This window comes from Phascolarctos cinereus, unplaced genomic scaffold (genome assembly GCF_003287225.1).
Source record: "Phascolarctos cinereus isolate Bilbo 61053 unplaced genomic scaffold, phaCin_HiC Scaffold_957;HRSCAF=1612, whole genome shotgun sequence".
Taxonomy (NCBI): domain Eukaryota; kingdom Metazoa; phylum Chordata; class Mammalia; order Diprotodontia; family Phascolarctidae; genus Phascolarctos; species Phascolarctos cinereus.
In genome coordinates, this window is record NW_027556354.1 from 1 (window position 1) to 12,478 (window position 12,478).

The window sequence follows — 12,478 nt, forward strand, 5'->3', positions numbered from 1 at the left end:
GGGATAAATGGTGGTGTGTACAGGGGTTTGGTAAGAGGTTAGGAAGTTTGATTTGATGTGAGACCAAATAAAAATGAGTCCTTTCAATCACTGACTGCCCCTGTCACAGCATTGCTCTCGGGGAGGACATGGGTGTCACCACAGTCTCTGCCCTCTCTCCTGGCCACTCCAGTTAAGGAGACCAAACTACATTGGAGTGCGTCCTGGTCCCCAGACAAGTCTCCCCAGGGAACCAAAGGTCTTATGCCTCTTTCATTCTCCAGTGGCCCCATGGAAGGGCTTCTTATAATCTGAGACTTTTGGACTGTGGAAATCAAGTCACCCTAATGCCCAGGGGCTTAAATCCATGAGATGCCAATGCACCAATGAGATGGGCAGTAGTGGCAGCTGCCACAATGTGGGCATTACAAAAACTAATTTGTTGAACAGCTTAAGGGATTGGATCAGATCCAGGGATGGCTCCACTCCCATAGTACTGCCCACATCCTAGCTTTCACAGTTGGCCAGGGGGCTGTCTCTAACACAATCTACTCCCCCCGTTTGGCACCATCTTAGTGGGTGACACAAGTCCCATGGTGTGTGAAATAGACAGGTGTTGTTATAGGAGTTGCTGAATGCCAGAGTCCTCAGGCAAACCTCTCAGTTCAACAGTCCTATTGGGACATCATGGAAGGACAGTGGCACTTGGAGACTGACCACAGGTGACCTCAGCCTGAAAGAAGAAGTTGATTTGATGGCTCTGGTTGTCCCTGAACTTGTGACTATTAAAGAGGTACTGGTGTCCATGCTCAGAGACTGGTATGTGGTGAATATTTGGCTCTGCTTTCTTCTCAGGTCCTAGTCAGATAGGAGACTAGGACAGTAGACTAGTGCCTTCACCTGACCAGGCAACTGGTCTTTTATGGTCCTATGACCTGGCCAGCTTAACTGTCCTGTCAGTTACCCCCAAGGGTGGCATGGACTCTAACTAAATATAAGCTTCCTCCAAAAGTGAAGGCAATCCATTATTTATGACCTCCTGTTGGTATGCCCTAATCAGGAAGCTGAGATCCTATCCTTTAACATATGAATTTACTAATTAAGCTATGATGCTTGGGCCACTAACCCAGACAAAATTCAGGTAACCCTGCCCCTGGACCTCCTTCTGGCTGATGATAATACCCTACTGCAAGTATCTATTAATGACACCAATGCAATGTGTCATCTATGGCCACAAGATGAAGCCAGAGTGCACTTGCTCTTAGGGTGCCAGACCCCAGCACTGAATGGAACCATGTCGAGCTATACCTCATTTGAAAAAACAACTCCTTCTTGATCCTAGACTCTAGTGGAAACTGAAAGGCTGACTGGAGACATTCCAGGTACTCTTGGCCAAAAATTCCAATCTTTCAATGGTGCTGACTAGTGCCAAATCCCTTCAGGCAGGTAGAGCCCAAGAATCATCCATCATCAAATGGAAGTGTCATATTCAGAGCTAAGCCAAGCCAGGCACAAGGGGAGTTAGCCACCTATTGAGACCTTGCTTAGCAATAGGCTGCCACAGAAGCTAGTCTTCATGGACCTCCAGTGAAAGCCCTCTTACAACCTGGGACCCTTGGTTTTCTGAGCTCCCAGAAGCAGGAGGTGCTTGGTTCTCAGATGGTACAGACCTCCTTAAACATGGTCAAACTCATTGGAATGCCACAGCAGTACAGTCAGCTGACAGGTCCATCTACTGTGCCCATGGCACCACCCAGTCCACTCAAGGACAGAACTCCAGATAGCTCTCCTGCTGCTTGAGTCGTCCACCACAAAAGAGATATTTCTCTTCACTCATTCCTGTGCAATAGCTGATGGTCTTGTTGTGTGGTCAGACCAGTGACAGGCTACCAACTGGATGGCAAATTCATCACCTCTTTGGGGAACCTCACTGTATTGAAGTATCTCCTTCAAGCTCAACAGCTGGACACTCTACATGACTCATGTCTGCCCACAAGAAACGACCATTCCCAGAAGAATATACTGGAATAGGCAAGTTGACCAGGACTGTGAAGCTCCAATACTTCTTGTCATTTCCTACTTGGCTGCTTTCCTGGACTTCATGATCTCCAAAACCTCATCATTTCATCACAAAATGAAATCAGTTGGGAAACTCACTCCTCAGCATGTCCTGCCCCTGGGGCTCCTGTCTTCCTCTGGTTGGAAAGGATAGTGGGGTGGATATCTAGGAGCTCCACCCAGATCCTCCAGCATTTAAGGAGGGCACCTAGAGAATTCACCTAATCATTTCCAACCCACTGTTTTCCTGGGCTTCATGATCTCCTAATAACTCATCGATCCTTAAGATGAAATCTATCAGAAACTCTTCATTCTTCACATCATTTCCCACCTCACTGTAGCACTTGAGAGCATGTTTCCCACCAGGTAACCTCCTCCACAACCTCCTTTTCCATTTCTTTTTATATGTTGTCTTCCCCATTAGGTTGTGAGTGCCTTGAGGGCAGGGACTGTCTTATGCTTTTCTCTAAGCAGATAAGCACCTGGCACATAGTAGGTGCTGAATGAAGTTTATTGAATTTTGGTCCATGGTAATGTGAAAACTATGCAGCAGAGGACCCATAAGAGAAGCCTCTATATCACCCATGAGGACTGTGGTGCCCATCCACAAAGACTGTGAAACTTGTCAGCTCCAATGCCACATACAAAAGCCCTTACTAGTAAGACACCAAAAGGATGTAGCCAGCACCCCCTGGACAATGGACTCTATAGGACTGGGGCCACAATAAAGAGGTCTCTGGTATACTCTGATGGCTGTCGGCACCTATCAAGGGCATTGGCTGAGGAGGGGTCAGTGCCACACTAACAGCCTGAGCTGGTACTGAGTGTAGACAATGGCACAAGTTTCATGTCAGCAGCCACTCAACATGAGCAAAACCATAAGATATATCACATGTCTATTTCATGTCCCACCTCACTCATAAGTAGTAAGGACTGTGGAATGATGCAAGAGGCTGCTCAAGTCGACCATAAAGACGGTAGGCCCTAAGCAAAGTCTGAAATGCTGAATCAACAGGCTTCCAAGAGCAGTCTTCCACCAACAATGCAATGCCAAGAAAGACAGTTGGTTACCTCTCTCTTTTCTCCTTGGAAACCCTGTGTCAGAGGATGAAAAGGAGGCAAAGAACATATCAAGCCAATACTGGAACTCATAGACCAGATAACAGATGTTTTTGGTTGTATAAATCCACATCCAGACATCACTTTCTTTTTTCCACCACAAGTTGAGAAAATGGGAGTTGCAGCTTCTTTATGGCAGGCTCCACAAATACATGGGTGCCAACAACAACTAAGATGCCTTAAGCCCTTCAGTCATTTTTACAATTGCTCATATGGGAAAGGTGTTGACAGTATTTTCTCTCCCCAAAATCATTCATTTCCCCCAAGAACCTAAACTGCAACCAGAGGAACTCACAGGGAGCAGAGAGCTAGTTAGGAAATTACTCTGACCTTGTTCATCCACCCAGAGAGGTGAATGGAGAAATGTAGTGGAAAGATACAGGGAGTGAAAGGTGGATTCCTAAGGAGAAAGTGGCTCAGGGGATAGACAATATACTGTAGCTAATGAAAAAAAAGAGAGGAGATGTTTATATTAGCAGGACAGGAAGCCACTGGAACCTGTATACCAGAGACAGATGAGGAATTGGGGCAGAGGAGAAGGAGATTATCATTAATTATCCGTTTGATTAACAGATCAATTATACTGATTCATTAATAATGCCTGGGTCCTACTCTTTCTCTTGATGATTTCCTTGATTTCTCTGGTTTGTGACCAGTTCCATTAATTCACCACTGTCCCTTCACTTTACCATGAAGTTAGTATTGAGGATATGAGTACTCCTGGGGCAGCCTTGGTCTGAGGCCTCCAGGGAGCTCTACCACAAAACTAGAATACGTTAGTGAGGCTGACCCAGGTGGTTGCCTCAGCAGGGAACCTTGTGGTATGCTGGGTTTCTGACCCAGGAATACCTGATGGACAGATGCAAGGTTTACCATTTAACTTCACTCAGGGTGCTCATCTCCACACACATACCCCCAACCCCCACCCTTCTATCAGAGGAATATTTCACCTGCCGTTTATGATTTCTGAGTGAAGAGTCAAACAGGATTTCAGCCCACCACCTGATGACTGGCCAATAAGGCAACTCCCCTGAAGTGGAAAGAGCAGTTTTGGACACAATATTAACCAAAGAACCCTTGGTTCAGATTCATAAAAACCTGGTTACCAAATTGAAACCTCATCAAATAGATGGTAAGTATATATTGATATATTTAAAATACAGTTTTAAATTACTTGTTTGCATAATTCTTTTTCAGTTGTTTTCACATTTAATTTATACTTTGCATGCTTTGGTAAAAGGGAAATGTCTGTGGGATGTGTGTGTAGTATGTCTTGTTTTGCATTTGAAGCATTTGAAAATTATTGGAGCTATTAAACACAGTCATTTAAATTTCTTTAAATAAACATATATGTGAAACAAATGATAGAAATTATCTTTAGCAAGTACGAATTTAATAATTTTTTTAAACTTAAACTCACCAAAAATATGTTATATATTCAACATGTGCAAAGGCCTGGAGACTCAGAGAATAGGAACATAGTTCTTGTCCTATTCCATAGTTCTTGTTAAAAATTAGAAATTTCATTTAAACAAATTACATGAAGTTTAAGGTTCTTTTATTAATTTGTTTTACATAGGTGTTTCAGTTTATGTGGGATTGCTGTTGTGAATCTGTAATACAAAGAAAGAAATCACCAGGCTCAGGATGCATTCTTGCCCACTGTATGGGTCTTGGAAAGACACTACAGGTAAGATACCATAAAAATCCGGGATGAGTCATATACTGTTATCTTATTATCTTGAAATTTAATATGGCACATATTAAACTTCCTAAAACATTTTGTACTTTTTGCTGATTCAGAGTTATGGCTATTCCTTTCTTAATGACCAAGACTTTCACCGGGCGATTATTCTGAGTCCTTACTTGCCCATCTTCATTGATAATGAGCCAAATAGCATCCTGGCTTCCGTAATTATTACCCTATTCAATTCTCATGACCACTGTCTCCAATCTATTTAAAAGAATGTAGATTTTAGATTTTACTCTTCTTGAATCCTATTTTCATTTTGTATATATTTAAAGATTATCATGTGGACATGTCTCTTGCTGTATCCCCTTGAGAATGTAAAGCTTTTGAAAGGTAGGAACTTTTGGTAGGCTTGAGAATACAAAGAAAAGAAAGAGACAGTTCTTGCCCTACAGAGCTCATAGTCTAATGGAAGAAACAATTGAATTAGATAAAAACATGTATTTGGTAAATTTGGGGTAATCTATAGAGAGGATGGTACTAGCTTTAAGAGACTTCAAGGAAGCCAGGAAAGCCAGGGACAGAGATGAAAAGAGAGCATTCACAGTATGGCGAACAACCAGAAAAAATTCCTGGAGAAGAGAAATGAAGTGTGTTGTGGGAGAAAGAACAAGGAAGAGAAGACTGAAAGATGTAGAGGGACCAGGTTATGAAGCTTTTGAATGCCGATCAGAAAATTTTATATTTCATCATCCATAAGATAGGAAACCACTGAAATTTATTGCCAAGAGAAACGATGTGGGTAGACTTGAAGTTTAGGAAAAACACTTAGATAGCTGAGTAGTACTTAGTAAATATTGATAATGATTATGATAATTTATATAAAATAAATGGAAGGTGATTTTGTCTTAAAGGCACTAAAAGCTGAGAAATCAATGGAGCATATTTCAGGTGCTAGGAACAAACCATAAAGAGACAGGGATGAGATGAAATGTTCATTGAGGAATAAAAGACTGGTTATTTTAGCTAAGTCACAGAGTATGGCAAAGTGAATCATCTTTGTTAAGATAGAAAGGATCAAGGTTATGAAGAACTTTAAAGACAAAGGAATAACATAAACATCTGGGTTTATTTATTTATATAGTCAGAGGGCTATCATTTAGTAAAAATCACTTGGGGAGTCAGTGTGGAGAATGTATTGGAGTGAAGATAGATTTGAAGGAAGAGGGCAATTATGAGACAGTTACAAATTAGAGACGATGAAGCTGCAAAGATTTCTACCCCCACCCCTGAAACTACCAGTTTTCTGCTTTCCTTCTAACATTAACTACAGTAGTTTTGTTCAGAAGCTGTTTAAATTTTATGTAATCAAAATTATCCATTGTACTGCCTGTGAATCTCTATATTTCATTTGGTCATAAATTTTTTCCCCATCCATAAATTTCTCAGGTAAATTTCCTCAGTCTTCATTAATTTGCTTATGATATTACTGTTTGCTGTTTAGTCTTCTCCCCCCCCCCAAATTGTGTCCAACTCTTCATGACCCATTTGGGATTTTTTTGGTTTCCCATTTCCTTTTCCAGCTTATTTTGTAAATAAGGAAGCTGACGCAGAAAGGGTGAAGTGACTTACACAGCTAAGTGTAAGTGTCTGAGGCCAGGTTTGAACTCAGGAAGATGAGTCCTGACCCAGTGCTCTGTGTACTGTGCGCAATTAGCTGCCTTGTGTTTTGGAACATCAACATTCTTTTCCAGGCAGCCCTTCACACTTTCTTCCCTTTCAGTTCCTCTTTGTTTGTTGTCTTCTCTTATTAGAATGTATACTCCTGTAGGCCAAGGACTGTCTTTCTGTTTATATTTCTGGCACTTAGTACATAGTAAGCCTTAATAAATGCTTGTTAATTGACTAAGATGGGGAAATTAGGGAATTGTTGACTTTAATGCATATTTGGTCATGGTAGGAGAATTTCTGGCATTATTTTCTTTTTTGGTGAGGCAATTGGGGTTAAGTGACTTGCCCAGGGTCACACAGCTTGTAAGTATAAAGTGTCTGCGGTTGGATTTGAACTCAGGAGCTCCTGATTCCAAGGCTGGTGCTCTATCCACTGCGCCACCTAGCTGCCCCACGGCATTACTTTCTTATAGCCATTTATGAGCAGTTTGCATAACTAATATACTGTTTTACCTGTTATCAGAGATAATTTTCCCCTTCTGCCATCTATTTTTTGATGTTTAAATACTTACCTTCCCTTTTTGCTTTCTCTAAAACTCCCTTTAATCCATCCTGTGTTTGTAAACTAAAGTTTATGTAAGGTTGTTGAAACTGGATTCATTGATTTTTATATACAGAAAGTGGCTAGAGCATAACAAACAGGTTTTTGTTATATCTATGTGATGTTGATTATTATTGGCAGCAGTCCGTATCAGCAGATCTTTGGAAAACTATTGTGACATGAACATAACTAAGGATGGGGGGAAAAAAGTTAGAAAACATGGGTCAGGGGTAGGAAATGAAAAAGATCAAAGACTGCTACATAATACAGAAGTTTTCTACCTGTTATGGTGGAATCAATAACCTAAACCCTTCTTGCAGCAGGCGATGCCTATTTTTTCTTTTTTCTTTCTTTCTTTTTTTGGATAGGCAGTGGGATTAAGTGACTTGCCCAAGGTCACACAGCTAGTAAGTGTCAAGTGTCTGAGGTCATATTTGAACTCAGGTCCTCCTGACTCCTGGGCTGGTGCTCTATCCACTGTGCCACCTAGCTGCCCCTGAGGCTTTTTTTTCTTTAAAAGATACTGAAACTTTGTGAAGACTTCATTGATGCTACAATCAGAGGTCTTAGTTGAATCACTTCCTTTTTTGCCTGAGTAACCAGGCTATTGCTAAGTAATACCTCTTCTTTTTTAAAAATTCTTTAGCAATTTATTAATTTTTAGTTTTCAACATTCACCCCATAAGATTTTGAATTTTAAATTCTCTCTCTCCCTCTCCCCCTCCACCAAGATGATGTGCAATCAGATATAGGCTTGCAAGCTTGTAGAGGCTCTACTTATACATTCATATTAAGCCTATTTTCACATTAGTCATGATGTAAAGAAGACTTAGAACTAAGGGGAGAAACCAGGAGAAAGAAGAAACAAAACAACAAAAGAAAAGGAGAGCAGATAGTCTGCTTCCATCTGCATTCAGACTCCATAGTTCTTTCCCTGGATATGAATAGCATTTTCCACTGTAAGTCTTTTGGAGTTGTCTTAGATCCTTGTATTGCTGTCAAAGTTAGCCATCACATAATGTTACTGTTGCTGTGTATGATGTTCTCCCAGTTCTACTCATTTTACTCAGCATCAGTTCAATATGATATCAGGTTAATATGCACTTTAAAGAAACAAAGTGCATAGAATGGAGGTTTGTGGTTTGATATATAATCCTTGTTTTGTTTTTGCTTGTATTTGTATTCTTTTTTAAAAATTTTATTAATTTATTTTATCAGTAATCACTTCTATATGCTTTTGAGTTTAAAATTTTTCTCCCTCTTCCTCCCTACCACCCTCCCCAAGACAGCACACAATCTGATATAGGCTATACATTTACATTCCTATTAAACGTATGTTCACATTAGCGGTGTAAGTAAAAATTAAAACCAATAGGAGGAACCATCAGAAAGAGGAAACAAAACTCAACAGAAGAGGAAAAAATGGCAATTCAACTTCCATAGTTCTTTCTTTGGATGTGGATAGCATTTTCCATCACGAGGTCTCTGGAGATGTTTTCGATCCTTGTATTGCTGGGAAGGGTTAAGTTTATCAATATTAGTCATCGTGCAACATGGCTGTTCTCTTGGTTCTGCTCATTTCTCTCAGCATCAGACCATACAAGTCTTTCCAGATTTTTCTGAAGTCAGCCTGTTCATCATTTCTTATTCATTGTATTTGTATACCTTGATGACTAATAAACCCATAATATTTTTTTTAAAAAAAGATTAATGAGTTATTTAAAACCTCCCTTGCTAAACTCTTTGAGGAGCTAGGTATCCCCTGGCCCAAAGCCCTTCCATTTGGTTCCCATAAACTCAGTCCCTATGAGATCATAACAGGATACCTGATGCCACTCTCCCCATGGGTGGGAAACATAACAGCCAAAGGCTCCCTCTTATAATTCTGCATTGGATTGGCTCAGAAGATATCAGAAATTTACCATATTCCCATTTTGTTAGAGGAGAAATTAAATGAGTTACAGGAAGAAATAGACAGAAAATTTATACTAATGGGAGAACTCAATCTCCTTCTCTCAGAACTACATAAATTTAACCATAAAATAAACAAGAAAGAAATTAAGGAGATGAATAGAATTTTAGAAAAGTTAGATGTGACCTCTGGAGAAGACTGAATAGGCATAGAAAGGAATATACTATTTTTTTGGCGGTACATGGCACGTACACGAAAATTAACCATGTACTAAAGGCATAAAAACCTCACAATCCAATGCAGAAAAGCAAAACTATTAAATACATCTTTTTCAGATCATGATGCAATAAAATTACAAGTAATAAAGGGCCATGGAAAAATAGACTGAAAATTAATTGGAAACTAAGTAATCTATCCTAAAGAATGAGTGGGTCAAACAACAAATCGTAGAAACAATCAATAACTTCATCCAAGAGAATGACAATAATGAGACAACATATCAAAATTTTTGAGATGCACTGAAAGTGGTTCTTAGAGGAAGTTTTATATCTCTCAATACTTACGTGAATAAAATGGAGAAAGAAGAGATCGATAAGTTGGTCATGCAACTGAAAAAAAAACTAGAAAAACAACAAATTAAAAGTCTCCAATTAAGTACCAAATTGGAAATTTTGAAAACCAAAGGAGAGATTAACAAAATTGAAACTAAGAAAACTATTGAACTAATAAATAAAACTATGAGCTGATTTCATGAAAAAACCAATAAAATAGATAAACCTTTAGTTAATTTGATTAAAAAAGAGAAAAAGAAGAAAGCCAAATAAATTACCAGTATCAAAAAAGAAAAGGGTGAATTCAGAACCAGTGAGGAGGAAATTAAAACAATAACCAGGAACTATTTTTGCCTGTGTGCAAATAAGTTTGACAATCTTCGTGAAGTGGATAGTTACAAAAATATAAATTGCTGGGGCAGCTAGATGGCGCAATAGCTAGAGCACCGGCCCTGTAGTCTGGAGGATATGAATTCAAACGTGGTGTCAAACACATAACACTTACTAGCTGTGTGACCCTGGACAAGTCACCTAACCCCATTGCCTAGCCAATATATATATATATATATATATGTGCACATATGTATATGCACATACATACATATACACACATACGTGTATGCATGTATGTGTATGTATATGTATATTTATATATTTATATATATGTGTATATATATATATATATATGTATATATACATATATAAAAAATACACATACATTGCCAAGATTAATGGAAAAGAAAATAAAATACTTAGCCACATTTCAGAAAAAGAAATTTACAGGGGAATTCTATCAAATTTTTAAAGAATAGCTAATTCCAATACTATATAAAGTATTTGGGAAAAAAGGTGAAGGAGTCCTAGCAAATTCTTTTCAAGTAATGCCTTTTCTAAGTATATCCTCAAGTAGCAGAGACTTGCTAAACTTGATAGTCTGATATTCGTTGTGAGAACTCTCCAACTCTGGTGAGGGAATCTTACTCTTTATCCTGTGTTATGACCTTATTGAAAGAGTTAAAAGCGTTTCACTCAATTTCAGTAATGAATCTAAAACACAGGGGATTGGCCTGAATTAGGTCAAATTCAAAACATGAATACTTTAAGGAAATTAAATTAATTAGAATGTCAATGTATATGTTGAGTACCAAATAATAGCACAAAGAAAATTGATTCTGTTTTATAAATTAGAAATCACGGATGGAAATGGTTTGTGAATCATGTGTGTATATTCTGACCACTAGTTTGTCAGAGTAAGAAAATAATATGTGAAACTGAATCAATTCCACCTTACTTTTTTAAACAAGCTTTTACAAAAAGTCAAGCAGAATAAAGAATGAACTTTCAATGATATTATAACAATTTCTAAAGTAGTTTAAAAATTATGGATTTCAGTTATGTGTATTTCATCCTGTAACTAAGAATGCTTGATTTCTTTTTTAGGTGGTCACTTTTCTTCATACAGTTCTCTTATGTGACAAATTGAACTTTACTACAGCTTTAGTGGTTTGCCCCCTTAATACTGCCCTCAACTGGATAAATGAATTTAAGAAATGGCAAGAGGGATTAGAAGATGACAAAAAACTTAAGGTGCCATAATTTTTTTTTAATTTTTAGATTTTTAAAAACAGTATTTAGCATGTATTTTAAATATATATATTTAATACATAATTTAGGATTTTTAATTGAAGGAAATTGAGTAATATTTTACTGAAACATTTTGGTATTAGTATTCTTTAAGATTAAAAATATCTGTTGATATTTGATATGCATTTTACCAAGGTATCTGAATTAGCAACCATGAAAAGCCCTCAAGATCGAAGTATTTTACTACAAAAATGGCAAGACAGTGGTGGTGTCATGGTCATCGGCTACGAAATGTACCGAAATCTTGTACAAGGACGGAATGTGAAGAGTAAAAAATTAAAAACAGTATTTAATAAAACTCTTGTTGATCCAGGTAAAATAATGTATTTAATACTGAAACTTAAAGTCATATTTCGATTTTATATTTTTGCTAATATTTATTGAACATCCAAAGTAGTGTTGGAGAGGAAAGGAAAGGTATAGAAAAGGAAAATTATAAATTTTGAATTGGATAGAACATCAGAAGTCATCTGTGTCAGCACTCATGTTAGAGATATGGACTATAGCACTTAAGAATAAGAATTAATTTTGCAAAGTGCTTTTTTTCTCATTTAGCTTTCTCAGCAAACTTTTGAGATAGGTGTAATTATTATCTCTATTTAATAATTAAGAAAACCGAGTCTGAGAGAAGTCAAGTGACTTACCCAGGGCCATGGAACTGAGGCAGGATTGAAAGCCAGTTCTTCCTTCATCCAAGTTCAGCACTCTATGCACTATACCACATAGGCTTAAGACACTTTTTATTTTCATTCTTTCTGTTTATTTCTATTATATGCCAGGTGTAGGGAGAGGTGCTCAGAATATAAAGCTACATATATATTAACATATATATAGTTTCTGCTTTAAGGGCTTTTATCCTAATTTACATATTATTGCTATTTTATTCTAATTTACATATTTATCATTTAAATAGATAAATAAGTTCCAGAGGTTAATATTTTCTTTGAGATTCAGAGTCACAACCTGTGCTTTAGGAAAGTCCCTTTGACAAATTTGTGGAGGATACATTGTAATACTAAGAGATTTGTGGCTGGAAAACCAATTAGAAACTATTAGTATAGTTCAGAGAAAAATCAGCAGGAATGACTTTGTCCTCACTTGAAAGAAGAAGTTCAGAGAAAAGGAAAACTGTCATTTGTTGGCATAGGTATGAAATAAAACTGGTCTTCACTTGATAACTAAGCAGGTGATATGAAAAGGTCTCACAAAATATCAATACAAACATGGAAAGTGTTTGTAATTAATAATAAAAT

The 12,478-nt window shown here is 37.8% G+C and overlaps 1 long non-coding RNA gene across 1 annotated transcript; it reads left to right on the plus strand.

The window, feature by feature from the left end:
• The first annotated feature begins 4,749 nt into the window (after positions 1–4,749).
• LOC110204706 (uncharacterized) lies at positions 4,750–11,533 on the plus strand. The gene is made up of 3 exons (XR_013483768.1): positions 4,750–4,846; positions 11,022–11,168; positions 11,361–11,533. It is a non-coding gene; the product is annotated as an uncharacterized LOC110204706 (long non-coding RNA).
• The last annotated feature ends 945 nt before the right edge of the window (positions 11,534–12,478 follow it).